Raw genomic sequence first — 20,489 nt, 5'->3', positions numbered from 1 at the left:
ACACACATATGCGCATATATACATATACACAAAGCTCAGACTACATACACAAAGACATACATATACACAGATTTACACAGACATGCATACAGAGACACAGTTCACACACAAGCACAGAGAAACACACAGAAATATACACACACAGGTGTATGGATAGACACAGAGACATGCACACACCTAGACATACACAAACATAGATATATAGACAGACACACAAAAACAGGCACAGACACACCCAGTGTATGCACGCATACACACAGAGTATATAAAGACACACACATACACACACAGAGATACAGAGTCACACAGACATACTCAAACATGCAGCACAGTCACAACATGAAATTATACAAGGACTCCAAACATGCACACACTGCTACAAAATTGACATAGACAGAGACATATAGACTGCCACACACAGTTGTACAAGACACATATACACAGACATACATGCAGACACACTTATACACAGACACAGATACACACACATAGATATATTCAGACATCTATACACATGGAATTATACAGATTCATATGCTTATGCACAAAAAGACATACAGATAAACACAGATATGTACACAGAGACACACACAACCATGCACACAGACACAAGAGACTTACACAGAGAACATACATAGCCACACACTAATATATGCACAGACATATATAGAGACACATAGATACATAGGGCAGACATATACACAGACACACACAATCATACTGAGAGAGACATATATACAAAAAATACGCAGAAACACAGGTATATAAACACAGACATAAGCACAGATTAACAGATGTGCACACACAGACATAGACAGTCATATACAGACCCACAGAGACACACACACATAGACACATGAACACACAGAGATACATACATAGACATATAGACACAGACACAGACTTATACAGAGGCACACACAGACATACATAGAGACACACAGATGCAGTGCACACACAAGCACAAATGAACATAAATATACACAGACACACATATATATGCATAGACACAGACAGATGCACACACAATCAGAGAAATACACAAACACACACAAGCATATACACACATGCACATACACACGCAATCAGACATACAAAGACACACAGGCATCCACACAAACACAGATATATATATATATATATAGTCCTACACAGACACACACATGCACACAAGCAGACACACAGTTACCCACAAATGTATAAACATCGACTGTGTTTATACATTTGTGGGTATATGCACAGGCACGTAGACATATACACAGAGAGCATACATATGCACACAGAGACATACAGAGAGACACGAATGGCATGTACGCACAGACATAAAGACATGCAGGCTATTTATAAACAAACCCACTTGTGCACACACAGACATATACACAGACACACACCTATATGCACACACTGAGACACACAAATAGATTTATAGACACGCATGCACACACAAGACATATAGATTAATAAAGACACAGACATGCAGATACAAACGTACACAGACAAAAGTTGCACTTGTAAACAGGGCATACAGACATATACATAGGTATATGCACACACAGACATGTGCACACAGACATACACAAAATATACACAGAAAGACACGGAACAGACATATAGAGACACACATACATTATATAGGTACACACAGATATATAAACACATACACATAAATATACACAGACACAATACACACACATGCACCAACACTCATGCTCACACAAACACACACATATAGACACACAGGCATACAGAAATGCACACGGAGACACAGATTTATATACACAAAGACACTCAGGTCGATGCAGACACATGAACAGAGACACACAGACTTGTAGACATTTATACAGACACATGCACACACATACACATAAGACATACACAGAAACACATAGACATATGCAAGCACAGATAGACAAACAGACATACACACAGAATAGCACATAGACATACACAGACACAGTGCCCACACAAGCACACAGACATAAACAAATACATAGAAAAAGACACACATAGTGATATGCGTAGAGACATAGGTGTGTGCACTCACAGACAAGCAAAGACATTGCACAAACTTACACAGACACACATATGCACATATACAGATAGTCAGAGACATATGCACAGACACACAAAGACACACAGACTTGTCACAGACACACACAGATATATACAGACATAACCCACCCACACACCCACTTATAAAGCCACAGATAAATACACACAGATGTACACACAGACATGCGCAGACACACAGACGTATCTACAAACAGACACATACATACAGAGACAGGCATATCCACAGAGACATACAGACATTACACTTATACACTCAGATACACACAGACATACACAGACACACATGCACACATGATACACATGTACACATAAACTTTATGCACAAGGACACCCAAACATATACACATGCACACTTGCACACAGACACACAAGGCACATGCACAAACACCCACATGCACACACACATATAAACACACACATGGACACACATAGCCACAGTCACACACACTGCACCACACACAATCACACAGACACAGACATGTGCATACATACAGACATTCATACTGGAAACAGACACAGATATGTACACAGACATACAGACTTAAAGACACATATGATCATATACATAGGCACACAGACCCAGAGATATATGCATGTATATGCAGACATATTCACCGAAAAATACTGCCAACAGACGCGAGTACGTACACAGACATGCATATTCACACACAGTGAAACATAGACCTATAGAAACACATGTGTACATATACATACAGACACACCAATATATATAGAGATGACATATATACACAGAGATATATTAACACACACACTGAGATGCACACACAGAGAAACACAGACATATAGAAACACACACATGTATACGTATACATACAGACACACCAATATATACATAGATAACGTATACACACAGATATATTCACACACACTGACATGCACAGGGACATATACATAGACACATACAGAGGTAAAAACACATGCACTAACATAGACATATACACAGACACATGCACACACAAACATAAACAGAGACAGGCACACACATGTACACACATACAGACATATACACAAACACATACAAAGGTGTATGCACATTCAAACACAGACATACAGATATTCACATACAGACACACAAATACAGAGACACACACATAGATGTATACACAGAAACACATGCACGGTCATATACAGAGACACACAGATGCGAACAGGCACACACATGGCAACACATAGTCATACACAGACACACAGAGATGCACACATACATAGACACAGAGGCATGCACACAGACATATACACAGAAGACACAGATATAGAGACATGCACACAAAGGCAACAGATATATACATGGGTATATATGTATGCATATACATCTATATATACATATATACACATGTGTGGATGTATATATGTGCATATAAATATACACATATATACACATATGCATCTGTAGGGTAATAGCCTCGGGTTACACAAGGACACAGAGGTCATACTCATACAGACATAGACATACAGACACATTCACAGACTCATAGATTTATACAGAGACACACAGTCATACACAAACAGATACAAAAGACATACGCATGGAAACATGCACAGGCACATACAGAGACACACCAACATACATAGACACAGCTACATGCACACACAGACAACATGCCCACTTAAAAAGCCACAGATAAATACACAAAGATGTACACACAGACACATGCGCAGTTACACAGACATATCCACAAACACACACATTCATACGGAGACAGGCATAGATACAGAGACATGCACGCAGACTTATACACAGAAGACACAGATACACAGACATGCACACAAAGGCAACAGATATATACATGTGTATATATCTACATATCTACATATATACATCTATATATGCACAAATATAGATGTGTATATGCATATATACATATATGCACATATATACATATATATCTGTAGGGTAACAGCCCCAGGTTACACAAGGACACACAGGTCACACAAGGTCATACACATACACACAGACACAGAGACATACAGACACATATACAGACTCATAGATTTATACAGAGACACACAGACATCCACACACAGATATGAAAGACATACACATGGAAACATGCACCGGCGCATACAGAGACACACCGACATATATAGACACGGCTACATGCACACACAGACAACAGACAATACATAGACACATGCACACAACATACAGATACGCAGGGAATTAGGTATATACATAGAACTACAGACACAATCACACTGACGTACAGACATTCACACAGATACACACATGCTTACACAAACACACAGATATAAAATAGATGCACTCAGAGACACACATATCTAGGCACACACACAAACAGATACATAAACATACACAGACACACAGATGTATACTGAGACACATAGATGTACACACCGATACACAGACACACCCATGCACACAGATACACACACATGCACACACGGACATAACTCAAATGTACTGAGACACACATGCTCACAGACATATAATGACAAAATACAGATATATGCATAGACACAAAGACTCAATAACATAGACACACATGGACCTATGTTCAGACACACAGATGCACATAGACATATAAATTCACAGATACACATAGATATATACATACATTCTCTCACACACAACGTAGCCATATACACAGACACAGGAATATACACTCACGTGGACACACATGCACATATAAGACAAAACACATATACAGAGATACATTACGTACACAGAGACACAAAGACATATACTCACAAATACCCTGACAAATACACATCTGGTCACAAAGGCACAAATACAGACATATACAGAAATACACAAACACACCTCTATACACAGAACACAGACATAGACACAGATACACACATATCGACCAACACACACTTGCACACACAGAATCAAACACCTTCACACAAACATTTATAGATGGACACATACACAGACTTGTACAGACATATATGCATATAGAGATACACACAGACAAAATACACATAAACACAAATGAAAAATACGCAGACACACTCTTGCACACTTTACAAACATATATATAGTATATGCATATACACACAGAGACATATATACAGAAACACACCCAGATGCACACAATAGACACATGGACATATATATGGAAAAACACATGCATGCACAGACACACAGTAAGTTATACATAGACATACAAACAAAAAAAGACACACAGACATATGCACAGACATAACCATATAGTCAAAAACACACACTTACAGACATATAAATAGACATATACAGAAACCAATATGCACTCACATGGGAAATATACACAAATACACAGAAACAGACACTCACATGCACATAGACACTTGAAAATATATAGACAGACACGCATAATATAGACACACAGAAAAACACATGTACTCTCAAATACACACACTTTCACATCACAAAAAGGCATATATACACACAAAAAGACATATGCACAGACACAAACATGTACCACAGAGACACCCAGACATATATACAAGTAAACATGCATGTACACACAAATACACATGCACAAACACAACACAGGCATATACAAGATACACAGAGGCATACACTCAGAAATATACACTGCAGACACAGACATATATAGAAAAACATATGAATACACATGTGCACACACAACATAGACATATATACACACAGAGACACATACATAGCATCATAGAGATACACAGACATATAGAGAGACACAGAGACACATACACATATACTAAACACATGAATACATACACATACATGCACTCAGACATGCATTTATGATAGACATGTACACAAACTCAGGCAGATACAGACAGATACATTCACAGACAGATATATAGTCAGATCTACCTGTGCACATGAAGACATAAAGTTGCATAGACATGCACACACAGACAACACATATACACACAAATACACATAGAGATACATAAATCGACATACACTGGACTCACCCAGTGCAACAACAAAGACACACAAGCAGGGCTATACACACATACACAGATACAAAAACATATATACACACAGACATATATACACACTGACATACAGAGACACACAGCGATAATCAGACATATACATTGAAACTAAGAGACACATAATGTGTACATAAGACATGCAGACACAATCACATATAGACACACATAAATGTACTCACAGACATACAACATATGAGCAGACACGAATAGACATAAGATAGATACACTCGGATATACACATAGACACAGACACAGTTACACACAGACATGCTAGCACACATAGATACAGACATCCTCAGACACACACAACATACACAGACACACACATGATCATATATAGGCACACACATACACGCACATCCCCTCAGGCATATATACAAACGCACATGCACAGAAACACACGTGTACTCAGAGACGTATAAGAGATACATATATGCATATATAGACGTATATACAGACCCATTTGCACACACCCATACAAATATACACAGAAATGCATAGACATAGACACATGTACACACATATAAGACAAATACAAACATATCACAAGAAAGACATACAAACATACACACAGAGACACACAGACATATAGAAATATATGCACACATCATAGACACAAACATGTACACCCACATTAAAATACGAAGTCACACACAAGCACACAAACATCCATACACATATAGAGACTGACATGTACACTGACACATCTGCTCACACATATATACACAGACATATACAGATACAAATACATGCCAATGAACAAATACACAGATACAAAATACAAACATAAGACGAGCACAGACATATGTAGACAATACATAGAAGTAAACACAAATACACATTTACAAATACACAGACAATAGACATACACCACACACACAGACATATGCACACATACAGACAGACACAGGCACATAGACCTCAACACGGAGACACACAGAAATCCACACACAGACATATTCAGATACATGCACATAGATATAGACATGTACACAAACATGTACACAAAAATACACATGTCCACACAGACAAACATGCCCACGGACATATATATTCAGAGACACAGCATGCACACAGACATACACAAACAGAGTCACACGGACATACACAGAAACATACTAACATGTTGAGTCACAGACAACACAGAGATATACACAGATTCACATGTGGGCACACACAGACATAAATAGAAATATACACACAGAGACACACAGAAACACACCCTGACACATACACTGACATATGCATAACAACCTCAGATAAAGACAGACATATACACGAAGATACACCTAAACAGATACACAGATATGGGGCTGGAGCGATAGTACAGTGGGTAGGGCGTTTGCCTTGCACGCGGCTGACCCGGGTTCAATTCCCAGCATCCCATAGGGTCCCCTGAGCACTGTCAGGGGTAATTCCTGAGTGCAGAGCCAGGATTAACCTCTGTGCATTGCCGGGTGTGACCCAAAAAGCAAAAAAATACACAGATATGTGAATATACAGAATCACAAGACACAGTGACAGAAACACACCCAGTCACACACATGTGCCACGCATATACATAGTCATTTGCAGACACACAGATGTGCCTGTAAACATGTATACAGAGAATACACATGAAACACACAGGCACAGAGAAATATAAGTCATACACAGACACAAACTATACACTGAAACACACATTTACAGCCACATGAACACACAAACATACACAGAAATATAGACACACACATAAATATATAAACAGATACACAGCCAAATGCAAAGAGTGACACTGAGACATAGAGACACAAATATGTATACACACAGATACCAAACAAACAACACATATATGCAGAAACATATAGATATTTACATGGACACACACATGCACACATGGAAACACAACATATTTAGACAGACACATGCATAGATACACAGATATATGCATACATATACGTAGACAAACATAAACATAAACAGACACATTGGTGTACACACGTGCATGCGCACATATATTTTCAGATACATACAAGCACACAGTTACAAATACACACACAGACATATGGAAATACAGTCATAGTTTGACAGAGATAGACACAGCATATACACATACACATACGTGTGCACACAGAGAAATACACAGACATACGCTTGAATACACAAATGAAGACAGACACAGAAAGACACAGATATATATATACAAGACAGGAATTCACATAGACACAAAGGTGTATTCATAGTCACACAGACACAATAACATATAGACACATGTACACACATAAACACACAGAGACTTATGCAGACGTATACACAGATACAAACTGAAATGCGGACACAACAAAGAGATATAAACAGACATATACGCCTGTGCACACACGTGCAGAGACACACAAATACAAACAGAAATATAAGCACAGACTCATAGAGACCCCCACGTGCACACAGACACACATCAACATATACATAGACACACATATGTACACACAGACATATAAACCTAGACACACATAGACATACACAGATGGACACAAATTCATATAATAGACACATAATACAGATATATTCATAGACAAACACATGCACACACAGACATGCACAGACATGCACACAGACAAAACCAGATAAACACGTGCAACACACCAGAAAACACAGACATATATACAGATACAGACATATATGCAGACACAGACATAAACTGACAGACATAAGCGCAGACATGCACAATAGAGACGCATAGATATACTCACACTGAGGGGCAAATATACAAATACACACAGCTGAATATACAGATATAAACCCACATGCATATACAGATGTACACACAGACATATACAACAGTCATACATACACACAGAGTCAGACACACAGACATATAGAAACATATGCCCACCCAGAGAAATAGACAGATAACATATAGAGCATATAGAGACACAGAAAAATGCACACAGACATATACAAAGACACAGATACACCCAGGCACACATAGATATACACATACAAACACGTATAAATGCAAAAACCACAGACACATGTGAACCTACGTGCACACACATTCACACAGGCACAACATGCTCAAAGATAAATGAACACAGATATATAGCTATAAACACAAAGCTATATAGACACATATAACATACACAGAAACACATCCACATATACACAAAGCGACACACACTGACTTATACACAGATACATGCATGTGCCAGCAGACACAGATATAGACACACAGAGAAATATTAACATGTACAGAGACAGACATACACACAGAAACACACCTGCACACACATATACACAGAAACACACACGCACAGCTAGAAAAGAAATATGCACAGAAGCACACTCATTTATAGAAACATGGACACATATACAGAGACATACAGAGACATAAACATGGATGCATACAGGTATATACAGATACAATTCACACATGTACACACTAGTCTCAGACGTATAGAGGTACCCAGACATACATAGACACACACATGCACCCACATACATACAAGAGGGATAACCAGACATACATGTAGTCACACACTTGACGCACACAGAGATACACATACATATACACAGAAAAACATGCACACACAAACATACATATACACACAGAACTCACAGACATAGACTAGACAGTCACAGACCCACGTGCACACACATAGATACAACACAGATATATAGACACAGAAAAACATATAGACACAATCATAAGCATAGACACATATATACACAAACTCACACAAATGTGCACACATAGCCATATACACCACAACCACACCCACGTGCAGACACAGACATAGACATGCACACACATATTCATGCACACATAGACATGCATACTGATTTGCACATGCAGATATAGACATATATATGCACTGAGACAAGCCTATACACAGACACACATAGAATGTACAGATATATACAGAGAGACACAGACATTGACACACAACACAGGCACATGAAACATACAGACATATACACCGATACACACGCACACACCAGCGTACAGATGCACACACAGATATATACATAGACAAACAGAGAACATATATACGTACACAGACATAGACACAACACACACGGAGCCACAGTTCGTCATATCTACAGAAACAAACAGAATATGCATACACACTCACAGATATATACATAGACATCTAGAGACCCACACAGACATAGAGATACAGAATTATACAAAAACACAGGAATACATATACACAAACAGAAATTTATGCACTCACAGACACAGACATATAGAGACTCAGACATATACACATGCCCACATGCACACAGACAAGACACATATGTATACACAGACTCACACACAAGTGCACACATAAAGTACACAGACATATGGACACACAAATCATTGAAACACAATGGTACACACACATATACAAAGGCATGCACAGAATCATAAGTGACTAAGATTATACTGACACACCTATACAAGGACACAGACATATACTCAAATCATACATGTGCACATAAAATACACACAGACATACACTCACATGAACAGATACACATATATTGACACAGTTATACACACGTAAGCACACAGATACACAGAAACCCACATGTAGAGACATATACTCACATGCACACAGATACGCACATGTACATACAGCACATACTGCATAGACAAAGATACACATACACACAGATTCACACCGACATGCACAAACACACATGCACTCGCACAGACACACACTTGCACGCACACACAAAGACAAAGTCACACACTTTCACACACCTGCACGCACAGAAATGACAGACAACAGATACAGACACAAACACATGAGCCATATACACAGGTGTATATACAGACACGCATGCACACACAGACATATAAAGATACAGAGACTCACAGATATATAGACACACAAACACAATGACAGACACACAGACACGCAGAAACATATACACATAGAGATATAGACAGCTATATAGACAGATACAAAAGCACAAGTCTTATACACAAAGACTCACGCAGACACATCCACAGACATGTACACAGACACACTCACATGTACAAACACAATTACAATACAGATTTTTAAACAGACATGCCCACAACAGACAGACATATACACGGACACAGATATATATGTGGACACACAGACACAAACACACAAACATATACAGACACATACGCACACACAGAGATACGGACACACAACACAAAGACATATCGATAGACACAAGATACACAGACATGCATAAACATAACACATGCTCACATATAACAAAAAACAGATTACAGAAAAAAATGAACACACATGCACATGGAGGCATATAAACAAACACACAAACCTATAGACACAGACATAAACACAAGCCACACATACATGTATGTACAGAAATATATGCACACAGAGGTATACACAAGTATATACAGACACAAGTATATGCATACACAGACTCACAGATTCACACAGACACATATATACAGCTATATTCCCCTCCCACAGACAACACACATATACAGAGACTTACACAAATGAGCACACAGACACAGAAATATGCAGACACACAGACATAGACACACATATATCAAACAGATGCAGAGAAACAAAACTACATATGTAGACACAAATGCACACAGGCGCATACACACAAACCACAGATATGTACATAGACACACACAGACATACATGGTAACAAGACATAAACACAGATACACAAAATTATGCACAAAGACTCTCACATGCACAGACAGACATATGTACAGACTGAGACACAAAGATACACATTGTGTAAAAATAAAAAGAAAAGGCGCGCAGGCGGCGAGGCAGGCGAAGGAAGGAAGAAGGCCAAACTGGTTGCTCGATCGGTTTATTTCATGTCCATCTCCATTCTCCTCTGATTCTCCTCCTGCTTCTTTCTCCCCCATCCTACTTCATTCTCTCTCTCTCTCTGCCTCTCTCCCGGCTCTCGGTCTCTCTCTCAATCTGTGGATCTGGCCCCCGTGGATCTGGCCCCCATGGATCTGGCTCCCATGGATCTGGCCCCGTGGATCTGGATCTGGCCCCCAACCCACTCTTACAGCCTAGTTAAATCTCCACAGCATCAGGGGGTTGGGGCATACACATAGGTGTGGTCAGCAATAGGGTAAGGTTCTTTTCCTCAGGGGATGCTTCTCCTAGGACTTAATTCTCTTTCAGCAGGAGGATCCACCCAAGGGCAGAGTCCCATGAATGTGTTTCTCTTCTCCTCAGCCAGCAAGCATATAAGAATTCATAATATTAATTATTTTGTATGGACACAATAAGAGATGCATTAAAGCTTATAGAATTGCTCTCCTGGGGCCATCTCAATCTCAGACTACAGTGCTCAGGCCAGATCAGTCTTTCCTATCCCTGGCAGGGTCCCAGTCTTATAATTACTATTGGATCATGACAGTATTTGTCTATGATCAAGCTCAACTTATAGTTAAGAATTAGGCACTTTGGCCAGGCCCATCTCGATGCCAGGGTAGCACATAACTCACCGCTTGCCCTGGATCCTTCCCGTCCCACGTTGGGGACCCTCCTTTGGGGTGCTAGGAACTGAGGGCAACTGAGGCTTAAGTGGAGAAAGCAGATGCCCAGGAGGGAATATCGAGGCCAATTAAGTCTTAAGTTATAAAAACATAATATTGTCTTCTTGTGTCTATACAAAAAAGACATAGCTTTAAAGTAAATTATTCAAAAGGCATAAAGAGGAGAGAAAGGCAATGTTATAATATTCAGTGTCCTAGGAAGTTCTGACCTTACCAATGAACAGAGTTTGATTAAGGGAAGAGCAGATAAACTGGTAGAATTGGTTACAGATAAACAAAAGAATGGGAGTGACTCAGGAGCACTTTGATTGGTGTGACTGATAAACTTAAGCTCCTAGTGGCAAGGGGGAAAGGACAAACCAATGATATCCAACACACATACACAGAGATGCACACACAAACGGAAATATACATAGACACTTAAACGCTCAGACACACGAACACACTGATAAATACAGAGACATAGACATATAGATGGATACAAACACAGACAAATACATAGACACACACCCATATATTCACACACAGAGATACGCAAACATATACAGAGACATACACATGGACACATACAGGCATATAAAAAGACACGGAGAGACATACACAGCACATATGCAAAAGATATACAGATATATATATAGTTATACACAGACATATACACAAATACCATACATAGCCACATAAAAATACACAAGGCATATACATAGACACACATGATCATATACCTAAACACAAATAGATGTACGAAGACACACACAAACATATATAGGCACAAATGCATAGATACACACCTATACACTGAGGCACCCCAACACAGGCAAATACACAGACCCATATTCACATGTACACATAGATTCACACACAGATATACACAGGTACATGCGCACAGGATACACACATATACACAGATGTATACACAAACACCAGACACATGCACACTCAAAGACACACAGACATGTGCCAAGACACACACCGAGTGCACACAAAAACACAAGACCTATACAGACACACACAAGTCACATGTACACATAGACGTTAGACATGCACACAGAGATAGACACACAATAAACATTTATTCAGAAACACAGAGACACACTTATATACTCACAGAAGGAATCATAACAACATTGCACACAGATATACATAGATATGCAAACTCATGCTTACACAGATATAGAAATAAGCACGTACGCACAAAGATATAGACACAAACATACTCAGATACACAGAAGAATGTACAGATACACAAATTGATGCCCACTAGTGCACATACACAGACACAATCATATACACATGTGCACACACAGACCTAGTCACATAGATCAAGCATATAGATCAACACACGTGCTTACACATATACACATACACAGACACATACCTACACTTACACAGACGTACAGAAACAGAAACACGTTCACAGAAACATACATGCCCACAGATATACACAAACACACACATGCACACAGAACAAATTATACACACAGAATCAGACACACAGAGAAATGTACAAATACACCTGCATACATAGACATATGCACAGACATACACTGGCACACAGAGATAAATACACAGTTAAACACAGAGGCATACGCACATACACTGACTCACAGACATATACACAAGTATACACACATGCGCACATAGTCCCTCACAGACATGTATACAGAGAGACAAACAGACATATAGACAGACACACATACATGCACAAACACCCATAAACATACATCTACACACATATAAACAGAGACAGAAACACGTACGAATATAAACCTATTTTCACACACAGAGCCGCAGACACAAATAGACACATAGAGACAATCATACATACATATACACAGACACACATTTGTGTAGACAGTGACATAGCCACACAGATATAGGAAGATATATACAAATACATAGATACACAGCTATATATATATGTATATATATATATATACCCATAGACGCATACATGCACAGACACTGGGAGACAGACGAATACAGAGCCATTCACAGACACCTGAACTCACCTAAAGACATGTACAGATACACATGTATATACACAGCCATATTGACAAATATCTGCACACGTATATACACAGACATGCAGATGCATACATGCTGACACACATGTAGACACATATGGACAGACATAGACAAACAAGTACGTAGACACAGACACACCCAACACAAATGCAGATACACACAGACATATATATGTGGACACACATATCCACACGGACACGAATAAAGACGCAGAGACTGACAGACATATATAGAGACACAAATATTCAGAGATGTGCGCACAGATAAATGAACACACAGACATGTACAAACTCACACAGATGCACGTATGGATACACATGCACACATGCACACACATATATATATACATGGAAACACACAGACATATACACACACATGCTCCCAACACATGACACAGAGACAAAACTAGTGCAGTCAGACACTTACAGATGGATATACAGACACCCGCATACACCCATATGCAAATACACACATAGACTCAGACACTTATGGCAGCATAAGATACACAGGTATATACATAGAAACATAGACAAAATCAAATATATATATATATACATATACCTAGACACACAAAGAAACAGACATACAACTGTCCTACACAGGCACCCCCCAATGTATGCAGTCACACACATATATATACACCAAGCATACACACATAGGTACAGACATATACACACAGACACTCACATGCACACACAGACAACACCGATGTACACAGACTTACACCTGCTCACCTGCATACACAGATACATATACAGACAAAATAGGTACACACCCACATGCACACACAGATTCGCAAAAACAGATGAATTGACACGTGTACACAGAAAAGCACATATATACACAGACACACGCAGACATATATAGAGATACACATATGCTAAGAGAGACATAGACACCAGTGATCGATACACATACAGAGACACATATGTACACAAAGATGTCCATGCACACATACACAAACATACTTATGTGTGCACAAAAAGATATGTACACAGACTCACACAGAACAGACATACTCTCACAAATGTGTACATAGTCACACATGTACACACAACTACATATGTACACAGAATATACACAGATACAGACATACACGGCCACATGTCCACACACTGACACAGACACACCTAGACACACAGAGACATGTATGTAGACACACAGAGACACACAGATATGTCCATAGACAAAAACTTGTAGTCAGTCATACAAATTCACCCCCAGAGATACAAGGACATAGACACACAGACGTACATCCATGTATACACACAGACATACAGAAACACATACAAGTAAACACAGACACATGAACACACAACGTACATAGACATACACATGCACAAACACTGTCTCACAGGGACATATACAGAGATATACACACACCCATACAGACATGGAGAGATACAAAGACCCACACAGACATAGAGAAACACAGCATGTACACATAGAAAGACATATACACATAGAGAATGAGACGCAGACATATACAGACAACAAAGACATTGATACAGATATATACATGCTCGCACAGACACACACTTGTGAGCACACATATACAGAACAAATGCTCAAACACCCATATGGACAGACACACAAATGTAAACATAGAAACATACATTTAAAAATATAGACACACATAGACAACAGACAAATACACAGACTCAGACACACATGCACACATACAGAGGTACCAGATATATATAGACACACATAATGTAAACACAAGACATAGATATATTACAGACACGCAGCAATATACACAGACACACATTTACAGAGAAACAGACACATACACAGCACACCTACATGCACACATGTGTGCAAACATCAGACATGTATACACACAGTCTCTGAAACATAAATATACACAGACATACAGAGACATACACTGACATGCAGACACACAGCTAAACATAGAAACACACAGACACACACCCCGACATTTACACAGACATACACATGAATACATACAGACATACACAAATGAACACAAAGATAGAAATTTTCCTGGACACACAGACACTTGCACATACATACAGATATGCACACAGACATTCATACACAGTTACATACTCATACAGAGAAAGAAAATGCCCGTATAGACAATACAGACATATGCACAGACATATAGATAGACACATATAAAATAACAGACATTCACAGACAACACATGCACAGAGGCACATACATATACAGAGACATACAGACATGTAGATATAGACATAGGCATGATCACATAGACACACATATATACAGACATACAAAGACACTGCATAAACACAAAAACATGCACAGACACACACATGTACACACAGACACACAGATACACAGAGACACAAACATACACACACTTGTACACACAGAGAGACATACACAAACACATACCCACATGCACACAGAAAGACAAAATACAGATATTACAGATATATACATAGACTCATTGTGGCCCATACAGGGTGGAAGGGGTGCAGCCCCTCAGGCCTTGCCCTTTTCATGCAGGTGCCGGCATTTGCTGAGCAGCAGTGATGAAGGTCATGCCGTCATCATCCAGAGGAGCCCACAGCAGCCCTGGAACACATGTGTGTGATGGGACCGAGGTCTGTCACCGTGTCTGTGCTGCTGGTAAGCTGGGGACAGTGTCCACACAATCCGTCCCTTTGCAGCTCTGACTGGAGCACACCCACCTCTGCCCGGCTTTGGGGACTCTGCAGAGATTATACAGACTGGCTCACCCTCCACTCACAAACAGACATACACACGCATATATATATATATATATACACACACAGACACAGTCATACACACCCACAGAGACACACAGACATACATACCCGCAGAGACACACAGACACGCACAACAGAGCTACACACAGACATGCACAACAGAGCTACACAGAGACATGCACACACAATATGCATTCACACAAAGACATATATGTACACACATAGATACACATGCACACACAGACCTATACAGGAATATACAAGCACAGACATATACCCATACACGCAAGAGACACATAGTCATGTATACACAACAAAGAGACACAGTTCGATACACAGGCACAAACCCAATGCACACACAGAGACACATCCACATACGTATGTACAGACACACATACGATCATGGAAACATTAAATAGACTCACATGCAGATACATAACCACATGTAAACACAGATACACCAACATACATATGCACAGACGCACAAATATGGAACACAGGCACACGAGACTCTGACACATAAACACAAATATCTACCCGTATGCATACAGAACACAGAAGCATATATAGACTGACATGCATAGACATATACACATAGACATATACCCAGACACAAGCACATCACATACAGACACACAGATGTATACATGCACAGAGCGATACACACAGAGATACATGCATACATGCACAGATACACTGAGACAAACCAACTTACACTCACAGACATAAGCACAAAGACAGATACCCATATACACAGACACGTCCATAGAGACACATATAGATATACAATTATGTACAGACATATACCAACACATCCATGAACACACAGAGACACACAAACATATACACAGTTGCATAAACATAAAGACACACGGACACAGACATATCCGTAGACACAAATACATGCACTCACACAAAGATGCATAAACACACAGAAACAGGAGCTGGAGTGATACCACAGCGGGTAGTGCGTTTGCCTTGCATGCGGCCAACCTGGATTCACTTCCTGGCATCCCATATGTTCCTCCAAGCACCTCCAAGAGTAATTCTTGAGTGCAGAGCCAGGAGTTACCCCTGAGCTATGCTGGGTGTGACCCAAAAATAAAAATACACACAGAGACAACATAAACATAGCCACAGAAATAAACATACACACACATACAGAGACACAGACATATACATAGATACTCATATATGCATATACAGACATACTATACACACAAAGACATATACAAAGAGGCACAGATATTTAGAGATACACAGACATAGAGACATATAGATAGACACACACAGAAACACAGAAGCACACAACACAGACTAATACACAACACACACACACATAGACATATACACAACAACACATGAACAGTCACACACAGACACACCTGGGCACAGACAAACGTCATACAGAGACATACATAGATGCACACATATATAGACATAGACACCCAGACATGCATTCATAGACATATGCAGACAAATATTGATGCACATGTAAACTAAGACAACAGACATACATAAGCACATAAATAGACACATACACAGCATCACACACCTGCACAGACACACTGAAATTCAGACACATACACAGGCTCATAGACATACACGGTTTTATACAGACTCAAAGAGATATACAGTGACATACTCATGCACACAGACACAGATACAAAAGACATAGACACACTCAGAAATTTGTAAAGATATACAGACATATAGGCAGACACACACAGACACACAGATATATATATACACAGGCAACCCACTACACTCACAGATACACAGACTCACACAGACATAAAGACACACATATATATACATAGATACATACACAATGACACAGACAGATGCTGGCACATACTCAGACACACCGGCATATATACAGACACATAGCACACACATAAGCACACACAGACATACACATAAACAGAGATGCACACAATCAGGCACACAGAGAACGCATACACATACACAGAGACACACAGATGTATGCATAGATTACAGACACACAGATACAGAGACAGATAAATATACACATATATACCCAGACACACAGATACACACACATGTAAGTATATTCATACACATAGCCACAGACCTAAACAGACACACACAGAGAAATAATCACAGACACAGAGACACACAGACATAGAAAACACTTGTGCAACACAGGCACAGACATATACTCAGACTTAGAGACACACGCAGTTATATACATAGACATATACATGCACAAGCATTCATATACACAGCACACAAATGCAGATACACAAACACACAGACATAAACATAGGAACACCTACAGACACATATATTCATTGACATGTATACAATATATGGAAACACAGTTATGCATACATACATATATATAAACAGACACACAAATGCACAAAAACACACAGACAAGTGCACACAATTTGATACGTGTTCAGAGACACACATGTTCAGAGACACATATATACCATGACATACAGATGCACACAGTGACACACTTGCATCCACACACATGTGTAGACATATAGACACACTGAGATGCACAGAGACATACATACAGCTATATACACAACAAAGAAATGCACACATGTACACACAAGACATACACATATTCACACTGAACACAAATATATACTCACTAAAATATATGAACACTGACACTCAACACATATGCATATACACAGATACAGATGCACCCAAACATACACAAGGAAACACACACAGACATATATTCAAACACACAGATAGACACATTCACACACAGACACAGTGACAGATATATATATATATAGAAAAGTACACATGCATATACCGACATGCACACATAAAGATATACACAATGACAAATACTCAGACACTTAGAGACACATACACACAGTCCACAAAGAGACTCAGACATACACACACAGAGATACAGACACATAGAGTCTGGCACCCAATGCAAACACAGCACACTATCACAAACGTCTACATACATGTGCATATGGAATCACAGAGCACAGAGAAAGACATGTATACATAGACACAGAAGAAACATGCACACAAACATATACATAGACACACATTGACACACATATATACAAAGACACACAAAGATACATGCACAAATACGCACACATAACAGACATATACAAATGCACACACAGACACATACACACATTATACACAGACACAGTTCAGCACACACACAATCATAGACATTGGCACAG

This window comes from Sorex araneus, chromosome X, assembly GCF_027595985.1.
Source record: "Sorex araneus isolate mSorAra2 chromosome X, mSorAra2.pri, whole genome shotgun sequence".
NCBI classification, from domain to species: domain Eukaryota; kingdom Metazoa; phylum Chordata; class Mammalia; order Eulipotyphla; family Soricidae; genus Sorex; species Sorex araneus.
Note: the sequence above shows the minus strand (reverse complement) of the source record.